Raw genomic sequence first — 10,715 nt, 5'->3', positions numbered from 1 at the left:
GCACTCGACCTCGACCTCCTACAGAACAGGAGAATATTTTGTAGATCTGGGTCCAAAACAGCTTTCATAAATACTTGGTGCGCTTGGTTTGTTTTCGCTTGACATGCAGAGTTTGTAGATTTCCTGACTTCTGGTACCATCTGTTGCCTAATCAAGGTAAATCAAGCACACCTCCAGGTATTTGACCTCTGTGTCATATTGACCCCCAGGTCTGATGTTAATCACAAGCCAGGCCTTTTTAAAAACAGACATTCGGCTCCTTCATTCGCGCATTGTGCGCCTCCCGGTCGCGGCCGGCTGCGACAGAGCCGGGACTCGAACCCAGAACCTCTGGTGGCCTTATACCACTGCGCCATCTGGGAGGCCCCTAAGTCAGGTGTATTTTAAATCCAATCTTCAGGTCAGCTGGTTGTCATGTCTACCTGGTAGTTCATTTGTCACTGATTTGGCCAGAGAGTCCACTGGACTGGACCTAGTTAAAGATTCACATTGTATATGGATGTTATATACAGTGTTGTTTCTCTCTGTTTTCTAAATGTTCCTCGTGTAAACTCCCATCTCTCTCTCTGTTTTCTAAATGTTCCTCATGTAAACTCCCATCTCTCTCTCTGTTTTCTAAATGTTCCTCATGTAAACTCCCATCTCTCTCTCTGTTTTCTTTCTTCTCTGGTATTGGGCATCTCAGAAGGAGCCGTTGTATTAGCTATTGGACCAAAACACAATTTTCAGGGTGTCGGGGGTCTCTGTAGATCCTCGCACTTTATAAGCTGCTCTTTCACTTAACCTCTCAGTCTGTCTATCTCTGGCTCATAACGTCTCTGGTCTCATAACGTCTCTGGTCTCATAACGTCTCTGGTCTCATAACGTCTCTGGTCTCCATAACGTCTCTGCGTCTCATAACGTCTCTGGTCTCATAACGTCTCTGTCTCATAACGTCTCTGTCTCATAACGTCTCTGTCTCATAACGTCTCTGATCTGAACATGGACAGATTCCTGTATGAACCTCTACTTCTCACTGACCACCCTGTGAAGGATAACATTTGTTTGTTGAAACTTGAAACAAGCCATTTTACTGCTGTTTTAGAACAGAAGGATTTAAAAAAAAAAAAAACTGGACCTAAGACATTCTTTGTGTTGTCACCCTCGCTGAATCCTCTTCTCTTAAACCTACAGATTTTAAGAGACACTGTGAAGCCTATAAGGTTAATTTTTAAAGGGATATTATCTATTTTCCGCAGAGTCAGATGAACTCATGGATACCATTTTTCTATGTCTCTGTGTGCAGTTTGAAGGAAATTGCTAACTAGCGTTAGCGCAATGACTGGAGGTCTATGGGAACAGCTAGCATTCTAGTAGGCGTAATGACTGGAAGTCTATGGTTATCTGATCACATTCTAGTAGGTGTAATGACTGGAAGTCTATGGAACAGCTAGCATTCTAGTAGGTGTAATGACTGAAGTCTATGGTTATCTGATCGCATTTTAGCAGATAACCATAGACTTCCAGTCATTGCGCTAACGCTAGTTAGCATTGGCTCACAAAACTACCTCTAACTTCCTTCATATTGGACTCAGGGACATAAAAACGGTATCCACACGTTCATATGACTCTGGGGAAGTAGAAACTAACATCCCGACATCCCGAAGTATCCCTTGAAATACCGTCTAGCCTAGGACTGGGCGGGTATACCGTATTTACTATATACCGGTATTGATGTTTGAGTTTTCACTTTACCTTCTGTAACGTTATTTCAGTGTTTGGTTTGTTAAATGTAATACGCAACTCCGACGCGTATCATGTCCGTTTTTATAGTTACTCGTTTTGCTTCTTGAGTCATCGTTTCCCCTTCCTGCATGCCACCAACCACACCAAGCCCTGCCCTGTTACTCAAGTGTTACTCAAGGAGAGAGCAGTTGCTCACTATTCGTTTGTATAGCTTACTGTCTGCAAACTACTGTTTGCTAGTTTGTCTCTTTCTTAGCAAGGTGTTGCTGAAAAATAATTATTTGTTAGCCGCTAATGTTATTCGCTAGTTGGCTAGCTTGCTAAATGTACTCGGGAGTCGGAGCAAACGTAGCTAGTTAGCTAATACTGCCTGTACCGGTGTACTGTATTGCTAGATGAGCGGCTAATCGCTAGCTTGCTAAATGTACTCGGGAGTCGGAGCAAACGTAGCTAGTTAGCTAATACTGCCTGGTACCCGTGCTACTGTATGGCTAGATGAGCGGCTATCGCTAGCTTGCTAAATGTACTCGGGAGTCGGAGCAAACGTAGCTAGTTAGCTAATACTGCCTGGTACCAGTGCTACTGTATGGCTAGATGAGCGGCTAATCGCTAGCTTGCTAAATGTACTCGGGAGTCGGAGCAAACGTAGCTAGTTAGCTAATACTGCCTGGTACCGGTGCTGCTGTATGGCTAGATGAGCATGTTAGTGCAACGGTATCTTATCAGAGAGGAATAGACGAAGTAAATTTAATACGGTTGGTTGCCTAGCTACATGAAGTATGAATACGTTGCCTAGCTACATGAAGTATGAATACGTTGCCTAGCTACATGAAGCATGAATATGTTGCCTAGCTACATGAAGTATGAAAACAACATGTAATGTAACATCTGTAATTAGGGTCGCCTGGAAAACACGGACAAACACTTTGGTTCCTTCCCTTGTCAATACTTGCTCACTGGCTTATTCATTTGTTGCCATGTCAATGTTTTCAAGGTGCCTACCCCACTATATTCCAGAATAATCATATTTCAATGATTCCAACAGTTTCCGTTAACCAGGCCTTTGTTTCCCCATGTCACGATAACACAAGTGCAGGAAATGGATGAAAAGGCAGATTGGAGTTTGATTTAAACAGTATAAATGGAGAAAGCCCTGTTGTGGTGCCACCGTAGGGGTCTATAGTAGTGCACTATATAGGGAATAGGGCCCTGGTCTAAAGTAGTGCACTATATAGGGAATAGGGCTCTGGTCTAAAGTAGTGCACTATATATAGGGAATAGGGCTCTGGTCTATAGTAGTGCACTATATAGGGAATAGGGCTCTGGTCTAAAGTAGTGCACTATATATAGGGAATAGGGCTCTGGTCTAGCCTCTCTGGGGACACTCCCCTCCTGATGACTGACACTCAGTCGAAGTGCATTTCAAATCCAGTCTGTTACATTTGGTATTTCTTTACTAACTCAGGATGCTCTGTTTCTACCCGGCCTTCAGGTCAGTCTCACATAGCTGCATCAGGAGCAGACTGGAGTTATATCTTTAAGAGCCTTTTTGGTGAAGCTAGTATTAGGTTGAGGTATAAGGTTGAGGTATAAGGTTGAGGTATTAGGGTGAGGTATTAGGGTGAGGTATTAGGGTGAGGCATTAGGGTGAGGTATCAGGTTGAGATATTATGTTGAGGCATTAGGGTGAGGCATTAGGGTGAGGTATTAGGTTGAGGCATTAGGGTGAGGTATCAGGTTGAGGTATCAGGTTGAGGTATCAGGTTGAGGCATTAGGGTGAGGCGTTAGGTTGAGGCGTTAGGTTGAGGCGTTAGCTTGAGGCGTTAGCTTGAGGCGTTAGCTTGAGGCGTTAGGGTGAGGCGTTAGGTTGAGGCGTTAGGTTGAGGCGTTAGGGTGAGGCGTTAGGTTGAGGCGTTAGGTTGAGGCGTTAGGTTGAGGCATTAGGTTGAGGCATTAGGTTGAGGTGGTTGAGCAAAAATCAGTTTAATTTCTATAACAGAGAATAGATAACGTTCTGTTGTAGTTGACCGACACAAACTCAGACTAGGTTCTACTGCAGTATTACCATGGTTACACTGACCGACCCAAACTCAGACTAGGTTCTACTGCGGTATTACATGGTTACACTGACGACCCAAACTCAGACTAGGTTCTACTGCAGTATTACCATGGTTACACTGACCGACCCAAACTCGACTAGGTTCTACTGCGGTATTACATGGTTAACTGACCGACCCAAACTCAGACTAGGTTCTACTGCGGTATTACCATGGTTACACTGACCGACCCAAACTCAGACTAGGTTCTACTGCGTATTACCATGGTTACACTGACGACCCAAACTCAGACTAGGTTCTACTGCGGTATTACCATGGTTACACTGACCGACCCAAACTCAGACTAGTTCTACTGCAGTATTACCATGGTTACACTGACCGACCCAAATCAGACTAGGTTCTACTGCGTATTACCATGGTTACACTGACCGACCAAACTCAGACTAGGTTCTATGCGGTATTACCATGGTTACACTGACGACAAATCAGATCGACTAGATATTTATGAGTATTGCGTATTACCATGGTTCACCTGACGAACAAATCAGACTAGGTTTCTACTGAGGTTTACATTGGTTACACTGACCGACCCAAACTCAGAACTAGGTTCTACTGCGTTTACCATGGTAAACTGACCGACCAAACTCAGACTAGGTTTACTGCGGTATTACCATGGTTACACTGACCGACCCAACTCAGATAGGTTCTACTGCAGTTTTATGGTTACACTGACCGACCCAAACTCAGTATGTTCTTGCGGTATTACCATGGTAACATGACGACCAAATCAGACTAGGTTCCTACTGCAGTATTTACCATGGTTACACTGACCGACCCAAACTCAGACTAGGTTCTACTGCAGTATTACATGGTTACACTGCGCCCCAAACAGACTAGGTTCTGATCTGCGGTGATTGGACATGGTTACAACTGACGACCACAAACTCAGACTAGGTTACTGCTGGTATTACCATGGTTAACTGACCGACCCAAACTCAGACTAGGTTCTTACTGGCGGGTATAACGGTTACACTGACGACCCAAATCAGACTAGGTTCTACTGCGGTATTATATGGTTACACTGACCGACCAATATCAGCTAGGTGTTCTTCCTGGGTATTACCATGGTCTGAAACCGACAAACTCAGACTAGGTTCTACTGCGGTATTACCATGGTTACACTGACCGACCCAAAATGACTAGGTTCTACTGCGGTATTGGGTAACCGGTAAGGCGGGATACGCAGTTACACTGACCGACCAAACTCAGACTAGGTTCTACTTGCAGTATTACCATGGTTACCTGACTGGACCGCAAACTGCGACTCGGTTCTACTGGGTATTACCATGGTTACACTGACGACCCAAACTCAGACCAGGTTCTACTATAATGTTTCCATGGTTACATCTGACGACCCAAAATCAGACTAGGTTTACTGCGGTATTCATTGGTTACATCTGACGACCAAACTCAGACTAGGTTCTACTGCGGTATTACCATGGTTACACTGACCGACTCAGACTAGGTTCTACTGCCGGTATTACCATGGTTACATCCTCAATACGTAACAGCCTTGCTTGTATACATCTTCAGGTGATTTTTTTGTTTTCACTGTCTTATATATTTTAAAAAAAAATTGAACAGAAATCAGTCGGTTATTTTATGCCATACATCGATTTGGACTATAAATTATAATGTTTAATTATTGGTAGTGAAGCGTTTGGTGTTGCTTGCTTGGAAATCGTTTTTATTTCTACATTTTTGCTTAGGTCTGTGATTCTTTTAATATTTTTTTGATTGTGTTTAAAAATAAATAAACTTCTGTAAAGAGAACTTTGATGTGAACGTGTCGTTCTGTTCAAATGTATGAGTTGGTGATTTAAATGTTATTTAATATATATTAAATAATGTTTTATTGTCTCCAGTATTGCCCCATTAGACCACTAGGAGGTGATGTTGACTGGATCGGGAAGAAGCTGGTACTCTAGCAGTATTAGTAGATAGTATTTTTTACTTGTGGTTTTTTTTTGGGGGGGGGGGTTGTACGTTTTATTATTTTTATTGGAACAATTCTATTTCATACGTTCTAATAAAATCATGACTTTTTACTCCATACATTTTTCTGACACCCAAAAGTACTCGTCCAATTCACACACTTATCCAAATACGTGCTCATTCTGCCTCTGATCTGGAGGACTCACTAAACACAAGTGCATTGCTTGTAAATGTGTCAGGTGTTGGGGTGGTCATCTGTAAATAAATTGAAAAATTGAAAAGTGTGACGTCTGCTTTGCTTAATATAAGGAATTTGAAAATTATTTATATTTTTAAAAGGACATTACTTTTTTTTTTTTTTACCTTTACTAGACAGTCAGTTAAGAACAAATTCTTAATTACAATGACGTCCTACGGGGAACAGTGGTAACTGCTTTGTTCAGGGGCAGAATGACAGATTTTTTTACCTTTGTCAGCTCAGGGATTCATCTAGCAACTTTTCGTAACTGGAGCAACGTAATGATGTAATGATGGACTGTGTTTGCTTTGCTTATTTGACTGTTCTTCGCATAATATGGACTTGGTCTTTTACAATAGGGCTATCTTCTGTTATCACCCTACCTTGTCACAACACAATGATTGGCTCAAACGCATTAAGGAAATTCAAATTAACTTAAGACACTGTTAATTGAATGCATTCCAGGTGACTACCCATGAAGCTGGTTGAGAGAATGCCAAGAGTGTGCAAAGCTGTCATCAAGGCAAAGGGTGGCTACTTTGAAGAATCTAAATATAAAATATTGCTAAATTAAGTTGATTGACCGTATGAGACACCAGTGCTTTGTGTTGACGGTGGGTTAGTGTCGTTGACCGGTGGGTTAGTGTCGTTGACCGGTGGTGTTTATGTCGTTGACCGGTGGGTTAGTGTCGTTGACTGGTGGGTAAGTGTCGTTGACCGGTGGGTTAGTGTCGTTGACGTGGGTTGTGTCGTTGCTGGTGGGTTAGTGTCGTTGACCGGTGGGTTAGTGTCGTTGACCGGTGGGTTAGTGTCGTTGACCCGGTGGGTTAGTGTCGTTGACCGGTGGGTTAGTGTCGTTGACCGGTGGGTTAGTGTGGTTGACCGGTGGTTAGTGTCGTTGACCGGTGGGTTAGTGTGTTGACCGTGGGTTAGTGTCGTTGACGGTGGTTAGTGTGGTTGACCGGTGGGTTAGTGTCGTTGACCGGTGGGTTGTGTCGTTGACCCGGTGGGTTAGTGTCGTTGAGCCGGTGGGTTAGTGTCGTTGACCGGTGGGTTAGTGTCGTTGACGGTGGTTAGTGTGTTGACCGGTGGGTTAGTGTGTTGACCGGTGGGTTGTGTCGTTGACCGGTGGTTTAGTGTGGTTGACCCGTGGGTTAGTGTCGTTGACGGTGGTTAGTGTCGTTGACCGGTGGGTTAGTGTCGTTGACCCGGTGGGTTAGTGTGTTGACCCGGTGGGTTAGTGTCGTTGACCCGGTGGGTTAGTGTGTTGACCGGTGGGTTAGTGTCGTTGACCCGGTGGGTTAGTGTCGTTGACCGGTGGTTTAGTGTCGTTGACCGGTGGGTTAGTGTCGTTGACCCGGTGGGTTAGTGTCGTTGACGGTGGGTTAGTGTCGTTGACCCGGTGGGTTAGTGTCGTTGACCGGTGGGTTAGTGTCGTGACGGTGTTTGTGTGTTGAGCCGGTGGGTTAGTGGTCGTTGACCCGGTGGGTTAGTGTCGTTGACCGGTGGGTTAGTGGCGTTGACCGGTGGGTTAGTGGCGTTGACGGTGGTGGTTGTGGCGTTGACCGGTGGGTTAGTGTCGTTGACGCGGTGGGTTAGTGTCGTTGACCCGGTGGGTTAGTGGGTTGACCCGGTGGGTTAGTGGCGTTGACCGGTGGTTAGGTGTCGTTGCCCGGTGGGTTAGTTGTCGTTGACCCGGTGGGTTAGTGTCGTTGACCCGGTGGGTTAGTGGTGGTTGACGGTGGGTTAGTGTCGCTGACCGGTGGTTAGTGTGCTGACCGGTGGTTTAGTGTCGTGACGGTGGGTTAGTGTCGCTGACCGGTGGGTTAGTGTGCTGATGCCGGTGGGTTAGTGTCGTTGACGCGGTGGGTTTAGTGTCTTGACGGTGGTTAGTTGTTGACCGGTGGGTTAGTGTCGTTGACCCGGTGGGTTAGTGTCGTTGACCGGTGGTTAGTGGCGTTGACCGGTGGGTTTTAGGTGGGCGTTGACCGGTGGGTTAGTGTCGTGACGGTGGGTTAGTGGCGTTGACCCCGGTGGGTTAGTGGGTTGACCGGTGGGTTAGTGTGTTGACCGGTGGGTTAGTGCGTTGACCGGTGGGTTAGTGGCGTTGACCGGTGGGTTAGTGGGTTGACCCGGTGGGTTAGTGTCGTTGAACCGGTGGGTTAGTGTTGTTGACCGGTGGGTTAGTGGCGTTTGACCCGGTGGGTTAGTGTGTTGACCGGTGGGTTAGTGTTGACCGGTGGGTTAGTGTCGTTGACCCGGTGGGTTAGTGGCTGCGGTGTTGTGGTTGCCCGGTGGGTTAGTGGCGTTGACCCGGTGGGTTAGTGGCGTTGACCCGGTGGGTTAGTGTCGTTGACCGGTGGGTTAGTGGTCGTGACGGTGAGGTTAGTGGTAGCTGACCGGTGGGTTAGTGTGCTGACCGGTGGGTTAGTGTCGTTGACCGGTGGGTTTAGTGTCGTTGACCGGTGGGTTAGTGTGTTGACGCGGTTGGGTTGTGTCGTGACGTGGGTTAGTGTCGTTGACCGGTGGGTTAGTGTCGTTTGACCGGTGGGTTAGTGTGGTGGGTTAGTGTGTTGACGGTGGTTGTGTCGTTGACCGGTGGGTATGTGTCGTTGACCCGGTGGGTTAGTGTGTTGACCGGTGGGTTAGTGTCGTTGACCCGGTGGGTTAGTGTGTTGTTCCGGTGGGTTAGTGTCGTTGACCCGGTGGGTTTAGTGTCGTTGACACCGGTGGGTTAGTGTCGTTGACCCGGTGGGTTAGTGTCGTTGACCCGGTGGGTTAGTGTCGTTGACCGGTGGGTTAGTGTCGTTGACCTCTTTCGCGCTGGTATCAGCCTTCTCAGCCTTCATTAATAAACCGGTTCTGTTGAACAGACAGACTTCTGTTGTGTGGTCATTGTTTCTGTGGTGGAATGAATCTTCATATGAATGAGTCCTACGGTTTAGTTTGTGAATTTAATGAAGTTGTTTTTTTTTTTAATTAAATAAATATGTTTCCTATCCCTGTCTATCTCGCTCCTGTTGCCACGGTTACGGATGAGCCCAGAGGGAAGCAGGGATGCTAGGGATGCGGGATGCCCGATGCCCCAAGTGGGAGGAGCTCTGCTCTGGAGGCGGTCCGCTCCTCTTTATGCCCCGCCCATCGCTCTCTGCTCCAGCGAATCCTGAGGCTCGCCCACCAGCAGCACTGTCTATCATTGGCCTACAGGGACGCCCATTGCCGCCCAGCCCAGCCCGTAGCCCAGCCCACAGACCCTCTCTGCTGCCACCTGGTGGCCAAACAACAGGACGACACGTCCTCTCCTCCTTCCTTTAKTGACTGTTGGAGCCGTAGTGGAGCCACACGTCAGACTGACTGGAAGACACCAGGTGGTCCAGGCTGTTGCTGTATGCAGCGCTGCAGMCTGCCTCCTGTCTGTTTCTGCCTCCAYAGACTCCACTGCCTGTCCTGCCAGAGCCTGTCCCTGGGACACATTYCCACTGGGGTTCGCTCCTCCTCTTCTCTCTGCACTTTCACSTCCTCCGCCTCTCTTTCATCCTCCGCTCTGTGCACRAACCCCTCAGTCTGTCCCGTGGCCTCTGTCTGTTGCTCCAACCCCCAGCCCTGCGCCTCCTGCTGCTCAGAACACACCTACCTGGCCCCGGTCAGACACACAGCCCCGGGAGGAGGAAGCGAGTGCCCCGTCCTCAAGAGAGAGAGATCCCGCACCCCCTCTCCTCCCCCTCTCTCCCCCATCCCCTCAGACATGGACGGAAAGGAGGAAGACAAGCCTCCCTCTCTTCTGCAGCAGGAGGGGGYYAYAGAGGAGGKGGCTGGGTGTGGTGGYGAGGTGGGCGAGGACAGGGAGCAGCAGGACCTGGTGGAGCGATTCAGTGACAAACTAAAGACAATCAGACCCCAGGAGAAGGATCCCCCCCTCAGCTCTGCCTCAGCCAATCACAACCTAGAGAAGGATCCCCACCTGACGACCTCGGCCAATCAGCACATAGCAGAGTCCCGGGCCGACGCCCACCTGAGTGAGATCATCACCACCGTTCTGAACACGGGTGGCGGCAGCGACTACAGCCTAAACGACATGTTGCATCACCATGACAACAACGAGAGCCAGCCGCCTCGGACGCGTTCCCGACGGCGACAGGAGGCCATGACGACTCTGCCCGACCAGTCGTCCACCCGGCGCCAGACCGTGCTAATCAAACGGGAGCTGGCCAGGCTGAACCAATCGCTGGGCAGGAGGCTGTCGCTAGGGAAGAACAAGAGCCGCAGTGCCAAGCCCTTTTCTACCTGCTCCTCACCTGAACCAACCCCTGTTACAGCAGAGATGGACAGAATTGGACCAGAATCACCAGAGGAGGAGAGAGAAGACCGGTAGAGTGAAGGAGCGAGAGAACCGGTAGAGTGAAGGAGAGAGAGACCGTAAGAGTGAGGAGGAGGGAGAGACCGGTAGAGTGAAAGGAGGGAGGGAGAGACCGGTAGAGTGAAGGAGGGGGAGAGACCGGTAGAGTGAGAGGAGGGAGAGACCGGTAGAGTGAAGGAGGAGGGAGAGACGGTAGAGTGAAGGAGGGAGAGACCGGTAGAGTGAAGACGGAGGGAGAGCCGGTAGAGTGAAGGAGGGAGAGACCGGTAGAGTGAAGGAGGGAGAGACCGGTAGAGTGAAGGAGGGAGAGACCGGGTAGAGTGAAGGAGGGAGAGACCGGTA

At 48.3% G+C, this 10,715-nt stretch overlaps 1 protein-coding gene and 2 long non-coding RNA genes across 4 annotated transcripts in view; all 3 read left to right on the top strand.

Annotated features, from left to right (window-relative positions):
* LOC139026087 (ligand-dependent nuclear receptor corepressor-like protein) overlaps positions 1–919 on the top strand; it is a 7,909-nt gene extending 6,990 nt beyond the window's left edge. The window contains exons 2-3 of the mRNA XM_070441376.1: positions 110–192; positions 233–919. The gene's annotated coding sequence lies outside the window, so the exon portion shown is untranslated. The remainder of the gene's footprint in view (positions 1–109; positions 193–232) is intronic.
* A 907-nt stretch (positions 920–1,826) lies between these two features.
* LOC139026089 (uncharacterized) lies at positions 1,827–4,978 on the top strand. Of its 2 annotated transcripts, XR_011477800.1 has the most exons (4): positions 1,827–3,825; positions 3,977–4,028; positions 4,079–4,180; positions 4,937–4,978. It is a non-coding gene; the product is annotated as an uncharacterized lncRNA (long non-coding RNA). The 2 variants fall into 2 exon arrangements; XR_011477799.1 differs by having other exon boundaries at positions 1,828–3,825; positions 3,977–4,180.
* A 5,400-nt stretch (positions 4,979–10,378) lies between these two features.
* On the top strand, positions 10,379–10,678 carry LOC139026088 (uncharacterized). The gene is made up of 2 exons (XR_011477798.1): positions 10,379–10,409; positions 10,466–10,678. It is a non-coding gene; the product is annotated as an uncharacterized lncRNA (long non-coding RNA).
* The last annotated feature ends 37 nt before the right edge of the window (positions 10,679–10,715 follow it).

This window comes from Salvelinus sp. IW2-2015, unplaced genomic scaffold (genome assembly GCF_002910315.2).
Source record: "Salvelinus sp. IW2-2015 unplaced genomic scaffold, ASM291031v2 Un_scaffold3848, whole genome shotgun sequence".
Classification (NCBI taxonomy): Eukaryota; Metazoa; Chordata; class Actinopteri; order Salmoniformes; family Salmonidae; genus Salvelinus; species Salvelinus sp. IW2-2015.
Note: the sequence above shows the minus strand (reverse complement) of the source record. Positions and strands in the feature narration are given on the sequence as shown.